Here is a 26,705-nt window from a genome sequence, read left to right as displayed (position 1 = left end):
GTGGGCAACTGGAGGCTATATGTCAGTGGGTGAGACCAGAACCACTAGTGGATGAGTGAGACCAAGGTTGTCATCACTCTCATTCTTAAATATGTACACACTCATATATACCCACACTCATATTCACACTCATTCTGTCTTTTTCTCTGTCTCTTTTACACATACATACACTTTTCCACACCCATACAGGCAATATATGCACATTTCCCAAGGGCTGTTGGAGATTATGTTTATTGACCCAGGAAATGTGCACAATTCCCTCTTCATGGAAGGTTAATGTGTACTTCTGGGAGGAAGGGCGAGAGAAAAACCAACTCATTTGAAATGTGGTGTTGGAGGAGAGCTTTGCACATACCATGCACTGCAAAAAAGACAAATAATTGGGTGTTAGAACAAATTAAACCAGAACTATCACTAGAAGCTAAAATGATGAAACTGAGGTTATCAAACTCTGGACACATAATGAGAAGAGATGATTCACTAGAAAATACAATAACCTAGGAAAAACAGAAGGGAGTAGAAAAAGAGGAAGGCCAAACAAGAGATGGACTGAGTCTGTAAACGAAGCCACAGACCTGAACTTACAAGATCTGAACCCTTTCTTGACTAAGTTGGGATTGCTGAAGAGTGGAGACTTTAACCTTCCCTCTCCAGCAGTCCCAGCATAGCTAAGATCACTGTGATCTTATGTACATCAGGATTTACTCTCCCTTCCATCTAGACCTTAATGAGATAACCTTTTGTCTTAGAGTTAATGCTCATCAGGACGTTTCCTTCCTATAACTAGACGCCTCTCAGTCTCCACTTGGTTCAGTTTTTTTCTACCAACTGAGGTTCTTCCATGCTCTATGTCTCTTTCCAGTTCAGTCCTTTGGCATTCTGCTTTGTGAACCACTCTATGTCACTCTTCTTCAGGTCTGCTCCAACCCTGTGCATCCAGACTTCTTCGAGCTAGAACACTCCCCTAGCCTCCTCTTCCCATCTCCCTACCTTGCAGCCACGTGTATTGGCTTTTTTCTCTTTGAAGTAGTCAGGACTTTTGTGGGAAGCCCAAGCCAGTGTCATCCCTAAAGGTAACTTATTTTGTTTTGAACTCTGTTAGGTGGATTCCCACTAGAAGCCCAGAGTGTCCTTGGACACTGCCAGGATACGCCTGGGTCTCACTGGGACAAAGGAAGTGTGGTTGGTTGGACCACCCAATCATTAAGCAGAGACAGTCTGATCTCAGGAATATCTCCACCTCCAAATAAACAACGTGGCCAGTGCCAGCCACTCAGGGCCCAGCCATGACCATATACCCTTAAGATACAATGAAAACTGTCAGGCCCAGGATGTGACTCAGGAACCAGACCAGCGGTTGTAGTTAATTTGTGTTTTATTAGGGTAATGTCCAAACAAAGACTGCGTTTTCTCATGAAGCAATACAGGGATACAGGTCCTGCGGCATTGGGAGAAAGTTGACAGAGCAAGGGACTTCTTCCCGCCTGTTCTTTAAGAAGGGGCCAAACGGGCGCGCAATCTTTCGCTCCTCCTTAACTGCCCCTCAGGTACTGCCCGCCTTCCCCCCCTTCTCTCCTGTCTTTTCAGCTGTCTGCGTGTGCGCGGTGAGGGGGGAAGCATCACCCCCCTCCTCTTCTGAAGTTTCCGATTCCAGGATGGGGGATAGGGGAGAGGCTGATGGTAAACTGCCTCCCCGCTTTTCGGCTGTGAGCAGCCCTCCCTCTTCCCCCTCTTGCTCTGAGCCTGAAAAAGGGGGAGGCGTGAGAATGTCCAGGGAGGGCTCAGGCTCCCCGTCGCTAAGCGACCTTATCACTGGCAGTTCCTCTGTTTCGTCTTCGCTCCAAAGGGGGGAAGTTCCTCCCCCTTCCCTCTGCCATCCATGCGAATACTCTTCTCCCAACTCTCCGGGATCCAGCTCCCCGGGATTGGGACCCCAGCTCTGCCTTCCGACACCATCCCCCCTCCCAGGCTGTTCCCCCCTCCCCTTGTCTGGCTTGGGACGGTGGGGAAAACGTTGATGGAAAAGTTTTACCAATTCTGGAGCATGCACATCAGCTGCATCTTCCCATGATCTGTCAGCCACCCCATATCCTTTCCAGTGAATCAAGTACTGCAGCTTGTGGCATCTGATCCTGGAATCTAAGATCTCCTCAACTTCAAACTCAAGCTGCTCATTTACCAGGAGTGGAGCTCCGGGAGGTTCCTCCAGCCGTAACTCACTGGGAGGGGCGGCTTTCATTAAGAGGGATCGATGGAACACAGGATGTATTTTAAACGTGTCAGGCAGCTTCAGTCGGTACGCCACGGGATTAATTTGAGTTTCTATTTTGAAAGGACCCACCCTCTTGTCTTGTAATTTTCTACATTTGCCCGGCCTCTGGAGGAAGCGGGTGGACAGCCATACCTGGTCTCCCGGTTGAAGGGGGGGGGCTCCTTCCTGTGCAGGTCAGCAACTCGCTTGTACTCCATTTTGGCTTCGTTTAACTGCTGTTTCAGTGTCTGTTGCGCCACTTGCAATTCCTTAAGGAAGTTCTCAGCTGCCGGTACCAGCATTCCTTCTGAGCTGCTTGGAAAGACTTTAGGATGGAATCCATAATTAGCGAAGAACGGGGTTTGTTGAGTGCTGGAGTGCAGAGAATTGTTGTAGGCGAACTCTGCAAAATGCAAATATGATACCCAGTCAGTCTGTTGATAGGACACATAACTTCGTAAATATCTTTCCAAAACGGCGTTCAAGCGTTCCGTCTGCCCATCTGTCTGGGGGTGATGGGCGGAGGAGAGTTTTAATTCCGTCTGCAACTGTTTCCACATTGCTCTCCAAAATTTGGCTGTGAACTGAGTTCCTCGGTCTGAGACTACACTGTTTGGCAATCCATGCAGCCGGTAGACTTCTTTTATGAATAACTTGGCCGTTTCTTTAGCCTCTAAGGCCCCTGCACAAGGAAGAAAGTGTGCCATTTTGGTAAGTAGATCCACCACTACTAAGATGGCTGTCATTCCTTGGGACTTGGGTAGATCAGTTATAAAATCCATGGAGAGGTCCTTCCAGGGTTCGTGTGGGACAGGCAACGGTTGTAACAGTCCTGCTGGTGTCCCTGTTTGTGTTTTTGTCCGCAGACAGACAGAGCAGGACTTTACATAACTCTCAATATCCTGACACATTTTAGGCCACCAGAAGTCCTTGGCCACGTTCTGAATGGTCTTGTAAATCCCAAAGTGTCCCGCTGTGATGGAATCATGACACTGGCGTAGGATTCTGAGCCTTAATTCCCCTTCTGGCACATATCTGGCGGTTTTGAACCATAACAGTCCATTTCTCCAGTGAAAGGTTACTTCTGAGTCTTGACCTTGTCCCGTCTCCTGCTGATATTTTAGCATGTCTGCATCTTCTTGTTGTGCCTTTTTGAGTTCCTCTTCCCATGAAGGCTGGCATACTCCCAACGTTAATTTCTCTGGCGGGATTACGTACTGAGGCTGGTCCTCGGATTCACTTTCTTTGTATTGTGGCTGTCTGGATAAGGCATCCGCTCTCTGGTTTTTGGCTTGGGCATGGTAAGTAATCTGGAAGTTGAACCTAGTGAAGAACTGGGACCGTCTTATCTGTCTCTGGTTCAGCTTTCTGGCTGTTTGGAGGCTTTCAAGATTCTTGTGGTCGGAGCGCACTTCAATTTGATGAGAGGCCCCCTCTAGGTATTGTCTCCAGTTTTCAAAAGAGTCCTTGATGGCCAGCAGCTCCTTCTCCCAAACTGTGTAGTTCTTCTCTGCAGGCTTTAACTTCCGAGAGAAGTACGCACAGGGGTGCAGCTCCTTCCCTTCTTGGTCTAATTGTAGCAGGACCCCCCCGATGGCAAAATCTGAAGCATCTGCTTCCACTACGAAAGGGCGGTTCGGATCAGCAAAGCGCAGAATGGGCTCAGTAGCAAACCTTCTCTTCAGCTCCTCAAAGGCCTCGGTGGCGTTCTCTGTCCATTGAAACTTCTTCTTCCCCCTTAAACAGTCAGTCAGAGGAGCTGTTAATTTGGAAAACCCTGGAATGAACTTTCTGTAATAATTGGCAAACCCCAAAAACCGTTGTACATCCTTTTTGGTGAAAGGTTGGCCCCAGTCCAATATGCAGCTTACTTTCCCTGGGTCCATCTCCACGCCTTCCACTGAGATTCGATATCCAAGGAAGTCTAGAGACTTGAGGTCAAATCCACATTTCTCTAATTTAGCATACAGGTGATTTTCTCTCAGTCTCTTCAACACCGTCTTCACATGCTGGTCGTGGTCTTCCTGGTTCTTTGAGAACACCAGGATATCATCTAAGTAACAGATTACATACGTGTCCAACAAGTCTCTAAACACATCGTTCATGAATTTTTGAAAAATTTCTGGACTTCCACAAAGCCCAAACGGCATGACCAGGTATTCATACTGTCCGTAAGTGGTCAAGAATCCTGTTTTCCATTCATCTCCCTCCTTCATTCTGATCAGATTGTACGCTCCTCTCAAATCCAACTTCGTGAAGATTTTTGCAGAGCGCAGTCGGTCCAGCAACTCTGAGATCAGGGCCAGCGGGTAGCTGTTGGGGATGGTGATCTGGTTCAATGTGCAATAGTCGTTACAGGGTCTGAGTCCCCCCCCTTCTTTTTCACAAACAATAGTGGCGCTCCAGCAGGGGATTGTGAGGGGCGTATGAATCCTCGCCTCAGGTTTTTATCCAGGAATTCCTTCAGGGCCTCCCTCTCATTCTCTGTGAGAGAGTAGATTCTCCCTGATGGGATGCTGGCTCCTGGCACTAGATCAATTGCACAGTCGTAAGGGCGGTGGGGGGGTAAAGTCTCTGCCTCTTTTTCATCAAACACATCTTTGAATTCTTCATACTTTGGCGGCAGGGTCACTTGCTCGATCTCTTGCACTGCCCCCACTAAGGTGTTCTTGATTCCTTCAGGTTGACAGTTCTCCTGGCAATACTGTGAGGTGAACCACACCACCGCCTCCTTCCAACTTATTTTGGGTTCATGCTTTGCTAGCCAGGGCATTCCCAGAATCACCTCAAAGTTCGAGAGATCTGACACGTATAGCGAAATGAACTCTTCGTGCCCAGGGATTTGAAGTTTCACTTCCTCCGTGGCTTTTGTCACCCCTCCTGACTTCAGGGGTCTCCCATCGATAGTCTCCACAGCTAGGGGAGTGTCCAGTTTCCACCGGGAAATTCCATGACGCTTGACTAACTTTGCATCAATAAAATTTGTGGAGGCTCCACTGTCAATTAAGGCAGTGGAATTAAACACCACTCCTCTGGAAGTTGTAATCCGAATAGGCAAGACCAACACCCCCTTTGAGGGAGGTTGGATCGTTGGGGGGCCTTTATACAACGCTGCCCCCAGTCCACCGGCCTGTACATGGACTGGGTGTTCTCGTTTCCTGACAGCTCAGCTTTCCCCCCTTTCAGTCCACAGTCTCTGGCCACGTGGCCCGGCTTTGAACAATAAAAGCATAAACGTTCCCAACGGCGTCTTTCCTTTTCTTCTTCCGACAGTCTTGGCCTAGCCCCTCCCTGTCCCTCAGTTGCATTACCTGCCATCCCTGCAGAGGGAAGGATCTTGCTGAGGGATGCCGAGGCTGAGTATCTCGGGACCTCCTGCTTCCTTTCCAGGCACCTTCCTTCCATCCGGTGATCTATCTGTAGGCATAGCCGGATGAGCCCTGGTAGGTCAGCGGGGGGGGAGGTCCTGGCCAACTCATCCAGGATTTCAGCATTTAATCCACTCCGGTACATAAACATCAGGGCGGCGTCATTGTAACCAGTTTCCTGGGACAGAATTTTAAAAGCGTTAGTGTACTCGGAAACAGTCCCTTTAGCTTGCTTCAGAGCGCCTAGTTGCTGCGCTACTGTTTCAGCCCTTTGCGGGTCTTGGAACATCTCGGTCATCTCCTGTATAAATCCTCTGTACCTTCTTAAGACAGTATCCTTTCTCACGAGATACGGAGTCACCCATTTTGCAGCTTCTCCCTCCAGGAGGCTAATCACGAAGGCCACTTTAGCCCCATCGTCTGGAAATTCCATGTGCCTGACATCCAGATATAACTCACATTGAGCCACGAAAGTTGCCAACTGATCACATTGTCCCGCGTATTTTGGGGGCAATCCAATGGGAACCTTTACTACGGCAGCTGGAGGGGCTGTTCGCATCTGGTCTATCGTGACCTTCAAGGTTTGATTATCCATCTTCAGCACCTTGACTGCTGCTAGCAGGGCTTGAACATCCGTCTGCAAATCAGCTACCTTAGTCCTCAAGAGTTTCACTTCTTCCGTCTCAGAAGTGGGGTTCGTCCCCCCCGCTGCTCCCTTTGACATCTTGTCCCAGTCAAGTGAAGAGAGCGTTGAGGGTGATTTAGGTGGCTCTGTCAAGCTGTCAGGCCCAGGATGTGACTCAGGAACCAGACCAGCGGTTGTAGTTAATTCGTGTTTTATTAGGGTAATGTCCAAACAAAGACTGCGTTTTCTCATGAAGCAATACAGGGATACAGGTCCTGCGGCATTGGGAGAAAGTTGACAGAGCAAGGGACTTCTTCCCGCCTATTCTTTAAGAAGGGGCCAAACGGGCACGCAATCTTTCGCTCCTCCTTAACTGCCCCTCAGGTACTGCCCGCCTTCCCCCCTTCTCTCCTGTCTTTTCAGCTGTCTGCGTGTGCGCGGTGAGGGGGGAAGCATCACCCCCTCCTCTTCTGAAGTTTCCGATTCCAGGATGGGGGATAGGGGAGAGGCTGATGGTAAACTGCCTCCCCGCTTTTCGGCTGTGAGCAGCCCTCCCTCTTCCCCCTCTTGCTCTGAGCCTGAAAGAGGGGGAGGCGTGAGAATGTCCAGGGAGGGCTCAGGCTCCCCGTTGCTAAGCGACCTTATCACTGGCAGTTCCTCTGTTTTGTCTTTGCTCCAAAGGGGGGAAGTTCCTCCCCCTTCCCTCTGCCATCCATGCGAATACTCTTCTCCCAACTCTCCGGGATCCAGCTCCCCGGGATTGGGACCCCAGCTCTACCTTCCAACAAAAACCCAGGAAACCACTTCTCTTTGCTCTTCCTTTCTCAAGACAAGTAACCATAGCTTGCCTCTTGCTCTTTTCTACCTTTCTTATTTGGCTGCTCTTGCTTCCCTACACCTCTGCAGTTCTGTTGGGTTTGTAAATGTCCATGTAAGGAAACTCCCCACCTCTCCCCTAGCTATCTCTGTACTGAGATAGCTAAGCTAAGGGTCTGGGCAAAGTGACATATTGCCTTATACTGATAATCTTTGTCATTCTGTAACACTTGGATACTGGCACTTCAAGCTGCAAAGCCATTTGACATCCTGTCTGCCATCATTGCATAAATGGTCCTGACAGCCAGTGTGGCGTAGTGGTTAGAGTGTTGAACTAGGACCTGGGAGACCAGGGTTCAAATCCCTACACAGCCATGAAGCTCACTGGGTGACCTTGGGCCAGTCACTGCCTCTCAGCCTGAGAGGAAGGCAATGGTAAACCACCTCTGATTACCGCTTACCATGACAACCCTATTCGTAGAGTCGCCATAAGTCAGGATCAGCTTGAAGGCAGTACATTTCATAGTTAGTTGAACTGGCTTTTATTGGAGTTTGCTAATTCCTCCAAAATAAACCAAGCAATAGTTGTATTTACAGAGCAATTGTATTTATTAGAATAAACTCTGCAGCACCATTGTCTCCAGTAAAGATCCACAAAGTAATAGCTCTGTGAGTATGCACATCAGACACAGGTTCATGAATGCATGTGTATAAGCACAAAAGCAGATCTGGCACCACATCAGATGGGAGTTGCTGTTCTAAATGTTGCCTCCTGTCATATACTGATACAATTTAAAATGTTTGCATTTTAATTGTTTTAGAACCTGTGTTGTGAGACACGTTGAGGGGTGCAGTCAAAAGGCAAATTACACAGTCCACATATTTATCTTTGAGTCATGGGTACTAGGTCAGAGGTGAGAAACCTTTTCAGTTCCGCAGACCAGATCCTTCTCAGTATCTGCTTCACAGGCCAAATGTGACAAGTGGCCAGGACTACATACCTGTCAAAATCCCTTGCTATTTCCAAATCCCCCCTCTTCCCCTGTAAGTCCCCAATGTCGGACGCTTAAAGGGGGAGAGGGAGGAGACTCACAAAGCCTTTTCCAAGTCTCTCCACATGTCTTTGAGCTTCCAAGATCGAGGACAAAGGGGGGAGGGGAGACTTTGAAAAGGCTTTAAAACCATCCCTGCACTCCTGTTTGAGCCTCCAGAGCAGCCTTTCCCAACCAGTGTGCCTCCAGATGTTGTTGGACCACAATTTCCATCTTTCCTGACCATTGGCAATGCTGGCTGAGGCTGATGGGAGTTGTAGTCCAACAACATCTGGAGGCACACTGGTTGGGAAAGGCTGCTCCAGAGACTCAAAAGGGAGCATAAGAGCTGTCTTAAAGCCTTGGCAAAAGTGCTCTTTGAAGTGGTTTGTGCAGGTGAGCTGCTTTAAAGGGTGCTTTTGCACAGGGCTTTAATCTCTGCTCATCAGCTGAGGAGTGGGGATTAAATTCTGCTGCCTTGTCTGTGTGATCTTGTCCCCTAATGGGAACAGGTTCACACTGGATCACACCAGTGATGTCCGCACTTTGGGAAAAATGGACTTGTGGGCCAAATTGGACCCTCTGGTGGGTCAAGATTGGCCCACAGGCCAAAGGTTCCCCACCCCCATACTAGGTATTTGTATTTAAAGAGATGTACATGTGTGGGTGAACTGATCACAAGTGCATGGATAAGAATGTGGGCAGATGTAGCATCATTGGAGACATGGGAAATGTAAAGATTGCTTGTGAAAGACGCTTTCAGTCTAACATCAGAAACAATCCTGAGGATTATAGGAGAAGGGCTGTAGCTCATTACGTAGAATATCTAGTTTGCATTCAGTAGGTCCAAGTTCCAATCCCAGGTAGGACTAGGAGAGAATCCTGTCTGAAATCCTGGAGAGCTACTGCTAATCACTGTAGACAGTGCTGAACTACATGGACCCAATGGTCTGACAGTATAAGGCAGCTTCCTGTGTTCCTCTACTTTCGGAACCCCTTGCAAAATCCACAGCAGTTGTGATCATGGTGGCCTGAGCTGACACCCAATATCTTAGCACACAAAGCAAAGCCATTTGTTCCAAAATCACTATGGATGCCATTATTTTATTCCATACCTACGTATGTCCTGCACATTCATTCATTCATTCATTCATTCATTCATTCATTGCACTTGTATACCGCCCCAAAGCCGAAGCTCTCTGGGCGGTTTACAGCAATCAAAAACATTAAAACAAATATACAATTTGTTATGTAGGTGAGGGAAATTGATCAGGTGTAGTTTGTAATGCACGCTACGCCTGCTGAAATTCCCTTTTTTAAATTATTTATTATTATTATTATTATTATTATTATTATTATTATTATTATTATTATTATTATTATTATATCCCGCCCTTCCTCCCAGCAGGAGCCCAGGGCAGCAAACAGAAACACTAAAAACACTTTAAAACATCATAAAAAGACCTTAAAATACATTGAGACAAAACAACAAAACATTTTTAAAAAGCTTTAAAAACATCTTTAAAACCAAACTACACAACTATTCAAGGTGAAGGAGCCCTGCCATCTTTTGCATCTGGCCACCTTACGTGTCATGTCTAACTCTGGCTATTTTGTATCAGCCAGAAGAAAAACATTCAGGATGCGATCCTATACACACTTACCTGGGAATAAACCCATTGAAACCGATAAGCCTTACTTCCAAGGGGACATGCATAAGATTGCATTGTCAAGATCATAGCCCTCCAGTACAATTTACACAGTTTCAAAGACATAAAACCATTAAAAATGGGGTATAGTCATACTATACATCCTCCTCTTTCTCCCAACCAGAGCTATATAAGGAAGTTGTAGTGTAAATGAGATTTCAGGCATGCTTGGGTTAGTCATAGTAATTCATTTTACAGTGGGAAATTAGGAATTCTAGCAAACTTGGAAAGGTCTAAGTTGAGCTCTTTTCACATTTAAAAGTTTCTGCTTCAGAGAGCTTAATATCTGTCTGGCAAAGCAAAGGAAAAATTTCTTCAAGTTTGACATTCACTGTCACAAGAGAACTTATTTTCCCTTTGTTTTGTTTTTTTATTGGAATTTTATTTTGAAAAAAGAGTTAAAATGCAACAAAAATGCAAACACATACCATTTATTATAATTATTATTATTTATATACCACTTGTATGCTAAAATCACTAAGGCTGCGATTATATACCCACTTACATGGGAGTAAGCCTTACTGGACTCAATGGGATTTGTTTTTGAGTAGACATGTAGATGATTGCTCTGTCAAAGAATAAAGAAACTCACTGACAGAAATCCTTAGTATATCATGCTTGCTGGATAACTAGTTCATTAATTGTATCATTTATTCACACACACACACACACACACACACACACACACACAGAGCCTGCTGGATCAGGCCAATGGCCCATGTAGTCCAGTATCCTGTTCTCACAGAAGCCAACTAAATGCCTATGGGAAGCCCAAAAGCATGACCTGAGTGCAACTGCACATGGGATTCCTAGCAACTGGCATTCAGAAAAAGTAGATACATATTTTTTCAGGAAAAATAATAGGCACCAATACCTGATTAGAATTTGATCAAAAGTGTGAAGGGGCTCCCACAGAGGAAATAAATGGAAACCATGGTGATATAATATCTTTTTTAAAATGAGGATTCCTTGCTTGCTGTACTTGCTGAATAGGTTTGTCATTTTGGTCTCCCAAATTCTATTAATAAGTTATTGTTGAGATAGTTGCTTTGGAAACCTCAAATTACATGCTATACACAACTTTGTTGCTGTACACAATTGCTTGCACTCTCCCATTGAAGGGTTCAGGCAGCCACTGCCAGAAATGTGAAAACTTTCCCCATGATAAAGAGTCTTGTAGTCCATTAAAGACTAACAAATTTATCATGACATAATAAAAATTTATTATGGCATAAGCATTCATGGACTTGAGTTCACTTCATAAAATGCATGCATGTGGATGAAATATTATTCTCAATTGGCAGGTACAGATTTTTAATTATTATTTTTATTTTTAAAAAACTTCCCCACCTTTCAGCCGCCAACAGGACTGCAAAGTGTGCTCCACATTAGAAGGGCTAAACATGGCAAAGAAATGAAAAAGTATAATTTATGACAATTTGTTTAAAGCTTCAAAATTTGCAAACCTAGTAGCCTCGTACCCCATTGCTCAGGAATTCTACATAACCAAAAAATTAGTGCAGTTTTGAAAGTTTCAGTCTGCCATGCTGATTCAAAATGTTTTCAGTTTTATCTAAACAGAGGACAAACCTGCTCCTTGATCTCTGGAACCACCATGCAACATTTGGTTATGATATCTTAAGAGGTGTCCAAATGCACTGTGAACAACTTTCCAAAATATATAGTAGATAAGCACCCTGACCATTCAGAACAGCAGTAATTTGTGATAACACAATCATCCTACTAGCATTGTTCAGTTAATCAACACCTGTGGGGCATGAAACTACTGTCTCTTTTCAATTGTCTTGAAGTTGTTAGTCTTTAAATGCTACAAGACTTGTGTTTCTGCTGCAACAAAATAAAACAGCTTCCTCTTTGGAAGTTTTCACCATGATGGTGCTGACTGATGTGTTAATCCCTTTCTAGGGCAAGGGTCAATCACCATGGGGAGGCTATTTGTGGAAGCATCCTCATGACAAATGAAGCTTGTGCACTGACATCTGCTCTAACAGGAGAGAAAAAGATTTTCACACATTCAGGACCTGATGAGAGACCCATTTTCCCCACAATAGGAAAGTGTGTGTGGCTGGGGGCAGTGAGAATCACAGTGGTCTTTTGATTCCAGTTCTGAAAACATTAATGGGTTGGATTCTCAGCTTCTCTTTTGAAAGCAGAAGAGCTCTTGTCATTCACAGAAGGGTCTTCAACCCTCTGAAGGCTCTCCTTGGGCCAAGACGTGAAAGTGATTTTTGTCCATTCCTTCCTCATTGTGCATCCCTCAATGCCAACTCCCAATCCTGTTCAGGAGGGTTTTCCTACCCTTCTGAGCAGATTTGGGAAGAGCATGGGATAGTGCAGGGAGAAGGGGGATTCAGAGATCACCTTCGTCCCATTCTCCCAGTGGGAGCATCCTGTAATTGGAGTGCTGCTCATGGAAATGTAGGAAGCTCCTTCATACTGAGTCAGACCATCGATCCATCTAGCTCAGCATTGTCTACACTGACTGACAGTGGCTCTTCAGGGTTTCAGGGAGGAGGCATTCCCAGCCTTCCCTGGAGATAATGGGGATTGACCCTGGGACCTTCTACATGCAAGGCACTGTGTTACGACCTTTCCCAAAGCTCACAGGAACTTAGGATCCAAGCCCAATGTGTTGAACTATTTTCCTGCTTATTTACATAGAGGTCAGCATGTCAATCCGTCGTTTACATTTAAGGTACTTCGCACTACTCTAGCAGTGCACAGGGACACTGAAGTGGAGTGAACTGCTCATCTCAAGCCCTCTTTCTATGTACATATATGTTTTGTTAGTCAGTGCAAAGTGCTACTAAAAATTCATCAGCGTTTGAAGAGCCTACATAACCACCCATGGATATCCAAACATCTGTTTAGCTTTCCTACCAGCTAGCTAGGCAAGCGCCTGCCAGATTTTTATGTCTGTGCTATTTAATTATTACAAAGAAGCAAGAGAATGATATAATTTGAAAAATATTCTCACACACTTGAAAGCATTAGTTTCATAATTTTTGTTTTGACTAATAGAAAGAAAATCAGTCAGTGTTTCTTTTCCACAAGTCCTTTGATTGTAATGTTAGGGTTTGCTGCAGCAACACAAAGGTACACATCTGTGGAATTAAAGCTTTCAGCTAATTTCTCACTTAATGAAAGAGCCTTTAGTCAGGGTTTGAATTCATACATGAAATGAATCAAGCAACACTCCTTAGTAGTTTAATTCATTCTTGTGGCGTTCAGTGACAGTCTCATGAATAACATTTACCATGTTCCATGCAAAGAGCTGGGCAAAAGCTCTGAAGTTACAAAATCAACCCCAGTCACTTGCTACATTATTCACTGGATAGTTGCATTTAACATTGAACAGCCTGATTTCATGAAATTGCTATCTTCAGTTATCACATGATCAGTTATCATGGATCACTAGCTCTTCCCAAGCAACTACAAAACAATGGAGGCTAGCGCTAAGTATCTACAATGGGTTTATTGTAAATTGCAATAAACCAATAGTCAAAACTGCTGGCGGAACAGTGGACGTGTTTGGAGACTGACAAGAGAAGAGATGAAGGTATTTGTGTATGCTTAGCTGACCTAAACTCTTACAAAGAAAATGACATTGACAAGGCTGAAAAAAATAACAGGTATCTGGCTATGAAAGCTGCAAGAAATTTGATGGTGGCACCTTGGGATGCTAAGCTCTCCCAAGGGCTGGCAAATAAAAATTGGATGTGTCTCAGAATATGAAACATGCTTTCAACCATCAGCCATTGGCATCTCTCATTCCCTGAGATAAACCTCACAGGAGAGTGCTGAAGGCCAGCCTTCAACAAACAGATGTGAGGTGGTTGAAAATGGCACTCACAGGACCTAAGCACAAAATTAAAGTCTTGCACAAATTCCAGGTGAATCTGTTAGATACCCTATTGGGGGGGGGTATTGCTACTTTGGACATCAGAAACCCAGTTTCCAAATACTGTTGAACAAACGCCTTGATGAAAATAGAAGATGGTACTTTGCTGATTTATTATGTGTAGGAAAGGAAAGAAACTCCTTTCAGATATAACTGTTGCTAACTGCCTTTGCCATTGTCTGACTTTCACAAATCTCTAGGCCACTTAATTCTACTACTGCTGCTACTTAAAGAATGGTCCTCTAGGTTAGAATGTTCCTATCTTCAGTCCTAAAGAAACACCTACCAGATAATCACTGTAATTTTGTCAGGTCCCCAATCCAGAGCAAATCCTGTGTTTGAACTCTGGCTTGAACAAGGGGATGCTGACCAGATCTATTGGATCATCAGCACCAGAAAAAGAAGTGCTAAAGTCCAACCTGGGCCCCTGCATCACCACCATACATGAGCCAGAGTGTGAGCCAGAATTGTCATTAGATCAGGTATTCTTGACCCAGTGACAACTCAAATAAGACTAATATTCCAAGCAGGCTGTCTGCTACTTTATATACTTTAATGGAAGATGCTAGGAACTGAACATGGGAGCTTGCCGTAGTCAAGGCATAATATTAATAACCATAGAATGTATACACTGCCTTTCATTTCAAGATACCAAGGCAGTTCACAAACAAATACCAGCCAAGAGCAAAATAACAATTATAAAAACACAGCTATTCGTAATTAAGATCCATGGTAAAACTACTACTTTAAAGCATCCATAATTAAAATACATAATGAACAAACTCATTAAAATAGCATAACAGTTAAAACAACAATCAAACCAGGAAATTCAAGTCAGGAAATCAGGGAAATGTTTATCTAAACAGGTGCTTGTCTAAATACAGTATATGCTAAGCGATGGGGTCTTCCTGAAGAAAATTAGAGTACAAGAAGATGCCATATACTGAATTGGGGATGCCCATGGACTCAAGTAATCTGGGGGTAGCTACCTCCCAGTTCTGGGGCCTGATCTGGGTCCCCAAGCAATTTTTTCTGGTCCTTGAAGACTCACTGATTTCGTCAGCAGCAGAAAAAAATGGGGTGTGTTTTTTTTTAAAAGACACAGAATAACCCAAGGCCCTGATGGGGAGGCAATTGTCCTCTCCATGGTCAATAGATCAATCATTTGATGAACAGAGAAGGGGCAATAACCACCCCCTCCTTAGCTGATCTGCACAGATCAGCTGAGGAGGGGGGCTGTTTGCCTGTGTTGTGTGTATGTCCTGTTTGTGATTGTATTGGGTGGCTCCACCTCCTTTTGACCACACCTACCGCTGCCATGTGGTCCCTGCCCAAGATTAAGTGTGTCCCTTAGGCAAAAAAAATTAGCCATCTCTGACAAAATGCATCCCTGTCCTTCTCGAATTAATTCCTGTACCTGCCATACTGGGTAAGACCATTGGATCATCAGTTCATTTATTTATTTTCTTACATCTATATCTCTTCCATCATAGAACCCAAGGCAGCATACATGTTGTTCCTAGGCAGTCACCCATCCAAGCACTGATCGAACCCAGCTGGCTTAGTTTTAGTAAAAGGTAGCCTGATGTGCATTCAGACCATACCCTGGGACATTTAGTTTTTTTAAAGCCACATACACACCTATTTACATAGCTATCAATAAGAAAACTATCTAGCCCAATATTGCCTACATTCTACTTATGTAGAAGTCTTCTTAGCCCAGACTTCTAAGATCCTTTCACTGAAGTCCAAGGACCAGAGCTAGCGCTCCGTGCATCCAAAGCATCTGCACTGCAACTATGGGCCCTCTCATTCCATTTTGCTTCTACATCCTTCATGTCATGGCCCCATCGGAGGACTCATCAGACGAGGATGACTCAGGAGTAACAGCAGCAGACCCAGAAGGAGAAACAGAGGAAACTCCTGAGAACCCAGCTCCTTCTCCCCCTCAGCTGCAGAGCACCCCAGACACAGCTGAAGCCCTTCAGCCAGACACAAACAGTGAACAGGATACTCCCCCCTCACCTGCAGAATGTAGACAACAGAAGGTCAGGCAGAAGAAGAGCAGGCCTGTCCACTTAAGGCCAAAACACTGATGGCTCACACCTGCTGACAAACCTGCTCCTTAAAAGACAAACCTTGGTTTCAGCTTGTTGCTGACGACAATGTCAGGCGTGGCTTCGTGTGTTTCCAGATTCCCTGAACCTTATTTTGGACTGACCCCTTGGCAATTGAACCTGGACCTCTACTGACTTCACTTCTGGATTTCTGGCTTGGCACGTAAGCTTGGAAAGGGCCTTGCCCTTATCACGCTTCATCCTTGTTAGCCTGGCAGATTTACGACCAAGCTGCCAGCAAAGGACTTTCCTGCCCTGGTAAATACCCAGGAATTTCCAGCCCCGCCTGCACTGTTGTCTCAGTGCAGAGCTGACACTTCAGTCATTACTGGAAAGTCCCATTCTTGTAGCAAAACCTTCCTTCTACTGAAAACTATAGAACAGGGTTGTGGAGCTTCAGGCCCAGGGGCCAAATGCAGCCGTCCAGGCCTCTCTATTTGGCCCTTGGGTGTCTTACCAGCCCTGTTCCACACCCTCCTTGTGTGATTTGGTCTGGCTAGAATGTCATTTGAATTGGGATCGTGCTTCTTGGTTGCTAGGATGGTAGGATTGCCATATTCCAGTTCCACAAATCTGGGCAGGCTAATTTGCATATTATGCAAATATTTGCATATTATTTGCATATGAATATTTGGATTGTCCAGTTGTTTTGTTTTTGTGCCTAGGAATTACCACCAAAAACTGGGGAAAGATGTGAGAAATCTTTTTTTAAAAAATTTACATTTCCAGCCTTAAATGCCTAGACTCTAGTTTCCAACACTATGGAATATTTATTGATTGATTAAAAAGGTAAAGGTGTCCACGCACTTATAGTGCGAGTTGTTTCCAACTCTTAGGGTGATGTCTTGCGACGGTTACAAGGCAGACCGTATATATGGGGTGGGATTACCAGTTCCATCCCTGGCCTTTCTTTACTCCCCAGCATATGCCGGGTACTCATTTTACCGACCACGGATGGATGGAAGGCTGAGAGCACCTCGACCCCTTTTACAGGAAATTCGACTTTCTCCTTCCATTGGAATTGAACTCCGGCCGTGAGCAGAGCTTCAACTGCATTACCGCCGCTTACCACTCTGCCCCACGGAGGATTTAAGAGGATTTATATCCTGCCCTTCTGCTGTTAAAAACAGAGCTCAGGACAGAATACACAATCAATATAAAAACACAATAAAAACACAAAATAGCAACAAACATAAAGTAAGTCAGCGCACCAGTCTGGTTAACCATTACATATACAACATATTTCAGAGATGTGGTGGGTGGAGAAAAACAAGAAGCCAACATGTTAGAAAAAGGAGTCTTTCATACCACATGCTCAGTTCTAAATACTGTAGCAGCAAGTTTTACAAGTTCCTCCAGTATTCCACTGGTGCAGGCACTCAGACATTCAAAGTATCTGTATGTTTCTTAGGTTTTATAAAAGCAGAGCTTTGCTTAACTCAAAATTTCTTCTCTCTTTGATCAATCACATCTACACAGGTTCCACCTCCCTACTTAAAATGAAACTGGGCCTGGAAGTGTGCAACAACCCCACATATACCTTGCTAATTAGATTACCAATGCCAGGATGTCTGTCTTATCGACTACTCTCCTGCTCTCCCCCCCCCCCACCGGGCATCATGAAAGACCCAGTCCTGGATGTGAAAGTTGGACAGTGAAAAAAGTGGATCAGAGAAAAATCAACTCATTTGAAATGTGGTGTTGGAGGAGAGCTTTGCGCATACCATGGACTGCGAAAAAGACCAATGTTTGGGTGTTAGAACAAATTAAACCAGAACTATCACTAGAAGCTAAAATGATGAAACTGAGGTTATCATACTTTGGACACATAATGAGAAGACATGATTCACTAGAAAATACAATAATGCTGGGAAAAACAGAAGGGAGTAGAAAAAGAGGAAGACCAAACAAGAGATGGACTGATTCCATAAAGGAAGCCACAGACCTGAACTTACAAAATCTGAACAGGGTGGTTCATGACAGATGCTCTTGGAGGTCGCTGATTCATAGGGTCGACATAAGTCATAGTCGACTTGAAGGCACATAACAACCTCTTCAAAGTACTGATAAGCCTCTTGTTTTAATTAAAATAATAATTATAAATTCTTGCTCTTATCACTAATGGGAGTTAATTATCTTGCATATGCCCATAGTAAATTTTCAGGTACTTTCAGACCCTCAGCAATTTTCAAGTGGTCTATGTAGAAGAAAAGTTTGGGAACCCCTGGTATAAGACATCTGCTTATGTCCCTATGCTGCTCTCACCCCTCATTTAGGTGCCTGGGAATTATGGAAAGTGATTCTTAATAATAAGTCTCCAGACACAAAGTTACATAGGTATTTATCAGTTGTTCAGTAGAAAATTCAGAAGTGCAGAGTCCCTTCATGATAGTTGCAGCCACGTACACCCTTTTTTGCTCCTGGATTAAGAATGATATCTTTGTTAATGCATTCTCTCACAATAAAAAGCATCTCTAGGAGCCAATCAGCATGTAAGTGGACAGTGTTAGTAACTGCGAAGAGTCTTCTCGGTGGCTGACTCACCTTTCACTCTGATTGGCTCCAATCAGCAGGAAAGGCAAGAAAGCATATTAGAAGACTCTTCTCAGTGACTAACACACTTCCTTTTCATGCTGATTGTAGGATGCTTGGAGATATTGGGACCCTGCTCCCAAAAAAGCAGAGGGACTAAGACCCCCTGGGCGACTACCCTCCTGGTGCTAATAGACATGAACGTAAAATAGTTTGTGACGTGCAAGTTCGATATGACATTATTTATTAAGTGTTCTTAGGATTACACTGATGGCATTCCCAAATATGTACTTTCACACAGACTTTGGTTTTCCATAACACAATGTTCATCCAAGCCTCCACACTTGGGGGGGCACTACTTGCACACCCCTTCCATAAGCACATCAAAGTTGGATACACACCTGAACCAAGACCTAGACAGCAGGGCACTCAAAACAAAAAGGTAATTACAGTGGCTGAGTAGATCTTGTACAGTGGTTATACTGACTGGGCAGCCACTGTCCTTCATATTTTACAAAATACTTTTTCCTATACAAAGATTAAATTTCTGTGTATGAAAAAGTAATACATGAAGTGGTCTCAATAGTGAGAAGAGTAAACAAGTGAATGGCAATCCAAATGTTTTTCATTCTCACGTTATGAAGCTAGCTGCCAGATGATGTATCACCTTCCCTATGCATGCAGCGTAGACTGAAAAAACAGCACCCAAGCCACCATTCAATACGTGCACGTGTTCTTTCCAACATGAATATACAGGTCTCAAAAAGTAATGTGTGACAAAGTCCTCAAACACCTTATAACATGCCTCAGACATGGTCTCTTGTTCTACCAGCATGCCTTCACACCATCACTTTGCCAAAACATAAGGATAGGTAAATTGCTTTTACGGAGGTTCACAATTATGATTTCCTATTTATTTAATCTAAAAATATTTAAAATACATAAAAACAGCCAGGGGAAGATATTGGGGAAATATAAATACAAATAAAAAAGGGGGCAGGTGAAGAGACCTTAAATGTGCTACTCACCATCTCTCAGCCTATCCTCCCCTCAGGATGAAAACAATGGAGAACCATGACCAGCCCCAGGAAGAAGGGCACACTTAAAATGTAGAGGAAAAAATCATCTACAACCATAGTTGTACTTATTGGGACACAGTATGAAGAAATATTTATATAAACATGACTATCAAATATGTTTATGAATTACACAATCTGTAAATATATTTATAGTGCAATCCGATGTTTGTTTACTCAGAAGCAAGTCCCAATGTATTCAATGGGGCTTACTCAAACTGGGAAGTGTGCAGAGAACTACAGCCTCAAGTGATAAGGAACTTGTTCTTTCAACTTGTTCTTTTAAGTTGAGACCTTATCCCAGACTGAGTCTGTGTTGGAATTGCTTTTTAATATGTTTTTAAGCCTTTTCTTTTTTTAAAAAAGATGCTTTTTTAAAGCTTTTAAAAATATTTTCAAAGATGTTTTAATATATTTTAAAGTCTGTTTTTTAGGATGTTTTAAAGTGCTTTTAGTGCTTTTGTTTGCCGCCCTGGGCTCCTACTGGGAGGAAGGGCAGGATATAAATCAAATAATAAATAAATAAACTTCATTCACCCAACCCAAAATTCAGAATCATGCCTCTTTAGACTGTTTTCCACCTGTTTATTCTTGCTTTATGGTTATTGGGTTTTAAAGGGATTTATTTCTTATTGTGAGTTGCCTTGGTTTCCCAACCCTACCTCACAGGGTTGTTGGAAAGACTACACACACACACACACATACACACACACACACACTGCAGATGTATAAATACATACAGCCCATATAATAGTTTATTGTCAAACCAGTTGGTCATTGCAGAAAAATCAGTATTAGTTTTTTAAAAATCAGTATTAGTTTCCTACAGAATAAAAACTGTAATACCTGCCTACTTGCTTTAAAATAGGACTGGAGGGGGGGGACAGAAATAGTTAGAACACAAACACGATTCTTTTTTACATTCACTCAAAAGTCCCATTAATTTACAGCACATTCATAACCATGTCTACTCAAAAGTAAGTCCTATTGAATTCAATGAGATTTACTCTGGGCATACGAGATTAGCATGCTTTTACCCCTACAAAAGCAAGTATTAGGAAGGTTTTCAAAACACTGCCCAGGATCTGACTCCTGCACACAAGAGGGGGGAAAACTGAAATGTACATACTTACCCAATTTATGAGATTTTCAGATAAACGAGGGGGGACCACCATTTTCTGGCACTGCAATGAGATTTTCTAGACACTGCCCAGGTCAACCAAATTGGCTTCACACTGATTGGCTACAATCCTGAACGGGCAGGGTTAGACTGACATATGAAGTGCTAAGTACAAAGTACAGATTTGTTTAAAAAAAAGATTTAACAGTTGGGGGTGGCTGATGTTTTTGTGTATATCTCAAGAACCGGACCACCTAGAAACTTAATATTTTTTTTAAATTAAAGCTGAGAATCTGGGCCACCTAAGGGGCTAAATGGGTGCCAGGTGGCATGCAAAGAATCCGGGTAAAACCCAGCTAACAGGGCAATATGGCAACCCTATAGGATGGGGGGGTGTATGCGTGCGTGCGTGCATGTGTAAAAACCTATTGGATTGTATTCAGCGATGTCCTACTCAGAATATACTAACTGAAATTAATGAATCAAAGCTAATCATGTCTATTAACTTCAGTGGGTCTATTCTGAATAGATGTAGCATTGAATACCACCCCATGATTTTTGCATCGCTGCAGTGTAGCTTGCTCTACAAAAGTAAGAGGCATATATATTGCTTTTGCCTCTGACTCTTTCTGCTATTTGCATGTGGCCCCTAGACAGTTGTCCATGAGGGAATGTGGCCCTCAGGCTGTAAGAGATTACATACTACACACACATATCAAACAGAATTAACAAATGGCTGCCTTTTATTCTTAGGCTTGTCTTGGTGTACAATTTACTTGTCTGAATCATTTCTGCAAGACATTTCAGCAGGCATTCCATCACAGGGATCCGTGTACGAATGAATTGGGGGGGGTGTATTGTATGAATGGTCCCTATTTTGCTTAGTGTTATCCAGTAAAAACTATGTATACTAAGCAAAAGTTCACCTCTCCTCCCCTTTTTTTTCTGCTTTCATTCCATTCCTTTTTTACAGCCTCAGACTAGCTGCAAATAGAAGGTCAGGCTTCCAAAGATCAAACTTCTAAGTGTCCTTTGAATAGAGCTCAGAGCTTTGCATACGAATGAGTCCTTTTCCATGAAGCAAGTTAGCTATTTTCAGCTCAAGGCCCCAGTCTTCAATTTCTTATCTGTAGCTATGGAAATAGGATTAGATGGCATTCCGGAAAATTGTTGTAGCAAATCAGGATGCGCAAGTTTGTGCTAATAAGACAATGCAGAGTAATTACAGAAAGAGAATTCTACCAGATCCAGAGCATTTCTCAAAATAATGATGCTCAATCCATCCAACGCCATCTGTTTGTTTGCAAGTGATTTACCATTAGCCACAATGAACAGGTTGGGACAATGTGATTGAGAGAATGTCCTCTTTACCCATATGTTCAATATGTTCATTTTAACACCACACCTTCCAGCTTAACAAAAAATAAACAACCCATATGCATGCATACACACCACATTCTTTGATATAGACCTATAAAACTAGCAGCTAAATCCATTTTAATAACATTCATTATAGCACAACTTCAAAGGTCATCATTCGGTTTGGGAAGGAAAATCTGGTTCAACCCCAAGCCTCAAGCCACATTATAATGAGTCAACTTAGTAGCACTATAAAGTTACAAGCTTTGAGTTTCTCCTTTATATTTTTCATCATTTGCTTCCCCCCCCCGCCGCCACAAGCCCACCTCCTCAATAAATGACAGGTCTCAAAAAGCACATCAAACAGGGCTTCTTGAAGTTTAGTGTTTTGTTTTTCAAAACATTTCATTACTAATAGCCTTTGGAGTATTTTTCCCTTAACTTTTCACTTAATTATATGTGCAAAACCAAAATAAAAAAGAAGAGGAATTTATGTTTTAAACATGTATCTCCTGGCCCATCAAGAGTGATCACTGTTCACAAATAGGTTTCTGTGCACTGGCTGTCCTCTGTCTCCAATCATGTGGATTTGTGGGGACTTCCACATCTAGCGCTGGAAGTGAAAAGGACTAAATGGAGGCCTCTTCTTTCTCATGCCAATAGGTCAGCAAGAGCACCAACCTACCTCTGTGCTGGATTTTTCAACTGGGACCTTAATGAACACTTGGTTCCAAAGAAATGTTTCATCTAAAAATATTTCTACCACAAACTGATTCTTTTCAATAGAATCTCAAATAGAACATTTCTTCGTGGTTTTTATTGATCAAGCAGAGGAGAAAAATTCAATATTGTTTTCAAACCCATTTTCTAAATGGTTGGGTTACATTTAATGAGCACAGTTTCCCATTGATCTTTCAGATTTGGGTTATTCTAAATGATTAACTTACAGTTCAGCCTTACACACATACACACACAATTGTTTCAGGATTGATTGCCAGATATCTTGTACTTTAAGGAAATCCCTTTAGTATGCTGCTTTGAGGTAGGTCCATCATTCGAGACCCATACAAGTTAAGTATGACAGCCTGAGTTTTGAGTGATTCCTGCAGCCCCCAGTCACCCTTACACCAAAGTAATGTTTGGTCCTCTTCCATAACTTCCTCTCACAATTTATTTTAGTTAAATGATCAAGATTACTTAGAGATGGCACAGAATTTGTTATTGTAAAGGTGGAAAAGGAAGCATCAGCAACTCATGCTTCTTGTCCAAAAGCTTGAGCTCTGCAAAACTTGCAGTAATGCATTCAGTATCATCTTTAATTTGACTCCAATCCTTATACCAGCCTAAACTGTTTCAATCCTCCAATATCAAGGGGTGTGTGCAAAGGGGGGGTTGCTGCCTGCCTCCCTGCCTGTATTCACAAAATCTTATTTTTGAATTTAGGAGCAAAGGTGAGTGAGTGGAAATAAAAAGCAGGAGCAGCCCAAATGCAGCTGCCATCACCATCACCACCACCTTTAAAGCTTTTTTCTCCTTTGTGTCAAGGCAAGGAGAAGACAGTGGTTTAAACAGTAAAAATGTACTCTAACTAGGGTTGCCAGGTTCTTGGCCTGAGACTGATCCTGTATCTTTAGGAGAAGAGAAAGTCAGCCAATTGCAGGTGTTCTTGCAACTCTGTAATGAGAAAAACCACAAGGTGGAATTCTCCCTTCTCCCTGCACAACTTTTAAAGATACAAAAGACCTCTTGGTTGCCAGGCCCAGCCTCCAAGAGGTCTTCTGTATCTTTAAAAGTTGTGGAGAGGGGAGGGAGAATTCCACCTTGTGGTTTTTCCCATTACAGAGTTGCAAGAACACTTGCACTTGACTGGCCTTCTCTTCTCCTAAAGTTACAGGATCAGTCTCAGGCCATGGACCTGGCAACCCTAACTCCAACGTGAATATATTGTTCTTTGCTCCCAGTGTCTCAATTTTAGACTAAGAAAGCCTTTCCCACTGCCAGGTCATGCAAGCTTCCTACTGAGCGAGAGACAGTTTGTCCTCTGTCCTCAGTCCTCTGTCTGAGAAATGGCCTCCTACAACTGCAACTACATCTGGGGAGCGTGGGTAGTGCCCACCAGCCCCTATCTCTTGCCATGGGAAGGACTGAAGGAGTTTCTGTATTCCTCCAATATTCTGGAGTGATGCTAGGTTGGGAGCTTGTGGAGATTAACAGTGCAAGCCGAAGCATGTCTACTCAGATGTATGCCCCACTGAGTTCAATGGGACTTACTCCCAGATAAGTGAGTATAGAACTGCAGCCTCAAATGGTGGCTCCTTCGCAGAGCTTGGAAAAGTTACTTTTTTGAACTACAACTCCCATCAGCCCCAGCCAGCATGGCACTGGCTGGGGCTGATGGGAGTTGTAGTTCAAAAAAGTAACTTTTCCAAGCTCTGCTTTCGCTGCAGCTATGTGGTGCTACTCTCTGTGCTTCCTCTATTGTCCAACAAATCCAAATGCAACGGTATTACAGGGCATTACCAAGGGCATTTTGCCCAGGACTCCTTCAAGCCTGGAACCAGCCCTCAGGAAATACACAAGAACAAGAAATTGGTGTGTGTGTGTGGTGTGTGTGTGTGTGTGCGTGTGTGTGTGTGTGAGAGAGAGAGAGAGAGAGAGAGTTATATAAATAGAACTGATTTCCAAAGTATTTCAAGGAAACTTTTTATCAAGGGAAATTTAATTCTTTGTGATGAAAACTGCTTGGGACAACTTTTCTACTCCAGCCTACCTAAACAGACTCTCTTAGGTCTCATTAGGTCCTACAGATTATAGAAGGGAGATTTGCAATGTTCAGATTATACAGAGAAAGGCAGGAAGGCCCTTGACAAAATCCACAGGTCATGCCTGCTGACTCTGCCCAGTTTTAGCCACATCATGATCCCCCTGTAGCCTTCTAAAAATAGGACCTAAGGGGGCCATCACAAAAGGTAAGTAGACTGGAGGTCCCCTGTCATTTGAGATACAAAAACGTACACAAAATTATTGTGGGTCAGGTCAGATTTGTGAGACAATTTGTAATTATAAGCAAGAGGAAACGAGTAGAGTTGTCAATGAATTCAAGAATGTTTCATCTGGCTTTCAAAACTGAATTAATAGCCCACACTTTATTAGGAGAAGGTAAGGTGATCTTTAATATATTATTTTTGTTCTCAGCTTCTTCTAGTGTTTCTGAAAACTGTTAACATCTTTAGGAACCAATTCTGCCACTAACAGGAGAATATCTGAGCTAAACATGGGGAAAGTTCCCCCACCTTGCTTCAAAAATAATTCAGATAGACAAGATTACTTATCAGAATATCCAAGTTGGTATTTAAAATGTTTAAAAAGGTTCTAGGCTTTGGTGATTAAATCTAAATACCAGGGTGTGAATTTCAGATGTAAAACCCTACTGTGATCTCACTGTGAAATGGGCCTGCCTCATTGCCTTCCCCACGCATGTCACTTCCTGGGAGTGGAGGAAAGGCAGTTTATAGTTATAGGCTTCACTTAGCTCTTTAATTCTATGGACATGTTTGCAAGGAAGTTGGGGGTCATGGGAGTTGTAGTTCCAATGATCCCCAGGTCTCCTCCTGAATTTGGTTCTTCGGTAATCCATAATTCAACTGCAAGATTTCTAGGGGATATCGTGTGTTGTTTTCTAGGATGTATTCACTAATAGGCAAAAAACCCGGTTGAAGAATATACCTATAGCCAACAGATATTTCTATCAAATTTTAAAAAGCAGGGAAATTGGGCAGCTATGGTGAATGCACCAGGGGAGCAGGAGACCTGACCTCCTCTCTGAGATATTGTACTGCCCTACAAATTTGTCAAAATGCAAATACAATTTGGGTTAGAAAAAACAAACTTGGCCTGCCCAGGATGCATGTTTTCAGCCTGCTATGCTCCACTTAAGGAAAGGTGGGCATGGTCAATTAAAAACATAGAGCACACCTAGGATTTTGCTAGAATATATTTCACCTCCCACTTGTGCAAACTGAGACACTCCTCATGTCCATTGGAAACTATTCTGCAGAACAGTCAATGCCATTACTCCACAATTGTTTTTGGAGCTTTTTTTTAGTGTTGCCAAGTGTTGCCGTACTTCACATATTCACAGAAACAGAAGCAAAAGAAAATGATTTCCTATAGGAAACTTCCCTAAAATTGCAAAGTAAATCAAACATATTTAAAGTGACTATCTGCACTATATCAACTGGTTTAATATTGTTGCTTCCTCCCTGCTAAAACAAGATTAGCACAGCACATGTCTTGATTCTGTTACTTGGACTGATTGCAGGTGTTACCACCACTCAGCATATGCTCAGAGGCACATGTTACCAAATTCTTCAAAGCTACACAGGAAGTAGATGGGACTGTGAAAGAGCAACCCAAATTGTGTTTGCATTTTGACAAACGTGTAGGGCAGTACAATATCTCAAAGAGGAGGTCAGGTCTCCTGCTCCTCTGGTGCATTCATTATAGCTGCCCAATTTCCCTGCATTTTAAAGTTTGATAGAAATATCTGTTGGCTATAGGTATGTTCTTAAACTGAAAGGTTTTTTGCCTATTAGCTTTTCTGTGGTCTTTAATCTGGGAGGTAAGAAATGGGATCCTGCGAAAGTTTGCTGAGAATGGATTCATCATTTGCATGCATATTGAGTTCAGTGGGATATACTCCTCTGCAATTATGCTTAGGATAGGTAAAACTGACCATGGGGAGGGGGGCCTGGAGTGGGCAGGGGAGGAGGAAAAAAG

The 26,705-nt window shown here is 43.2% G+C and overlaps 1 long non-coding RNA gene across 1 annotated transcript in view; it reads right to left on the bottom strand.

Annotated features, from left to right (window-relative positions):
* The window catches only part of LOC133373430 (uncharacterized), a 35,174-nt gene extending 14,525 nt beyond the window's left edge, over window positions 1–20,649 (bottom strand). The window contains exon 1 of the long non-coding RNA XR_009759715.1: window positions 20,581–20,649. This is a non-coding gene — a long non-coding RNA (uncharacterized LOC133373430). The remainder of the gene's footprint in view (window positions 1–20,580) is intronic.
* Between the last annotated feature and the right edge of the window lie 6,056 nt (window positions 20,650–26,705).

The sequence above is a fragment of the Rhineura floridana genome, chromosome 1 (assembly GCF_030035675.1).
Source record: "Rhineura floridana isolate rRhiFlo1 chromosome 1, rRhiFlo1.hap2, whole genome shotgun sequence".
Taxonomy (NCBI): Eukaryota; Metazoa; Chordata; class Lepidosauria; order Squamata; family Rhineuridae; genus Rhineura; species Rhineura floridana.
Note: the sequence above shows the minus strand (reverse complement) of the source record. Positions and strands in the feature narration are given on the sequence as shown.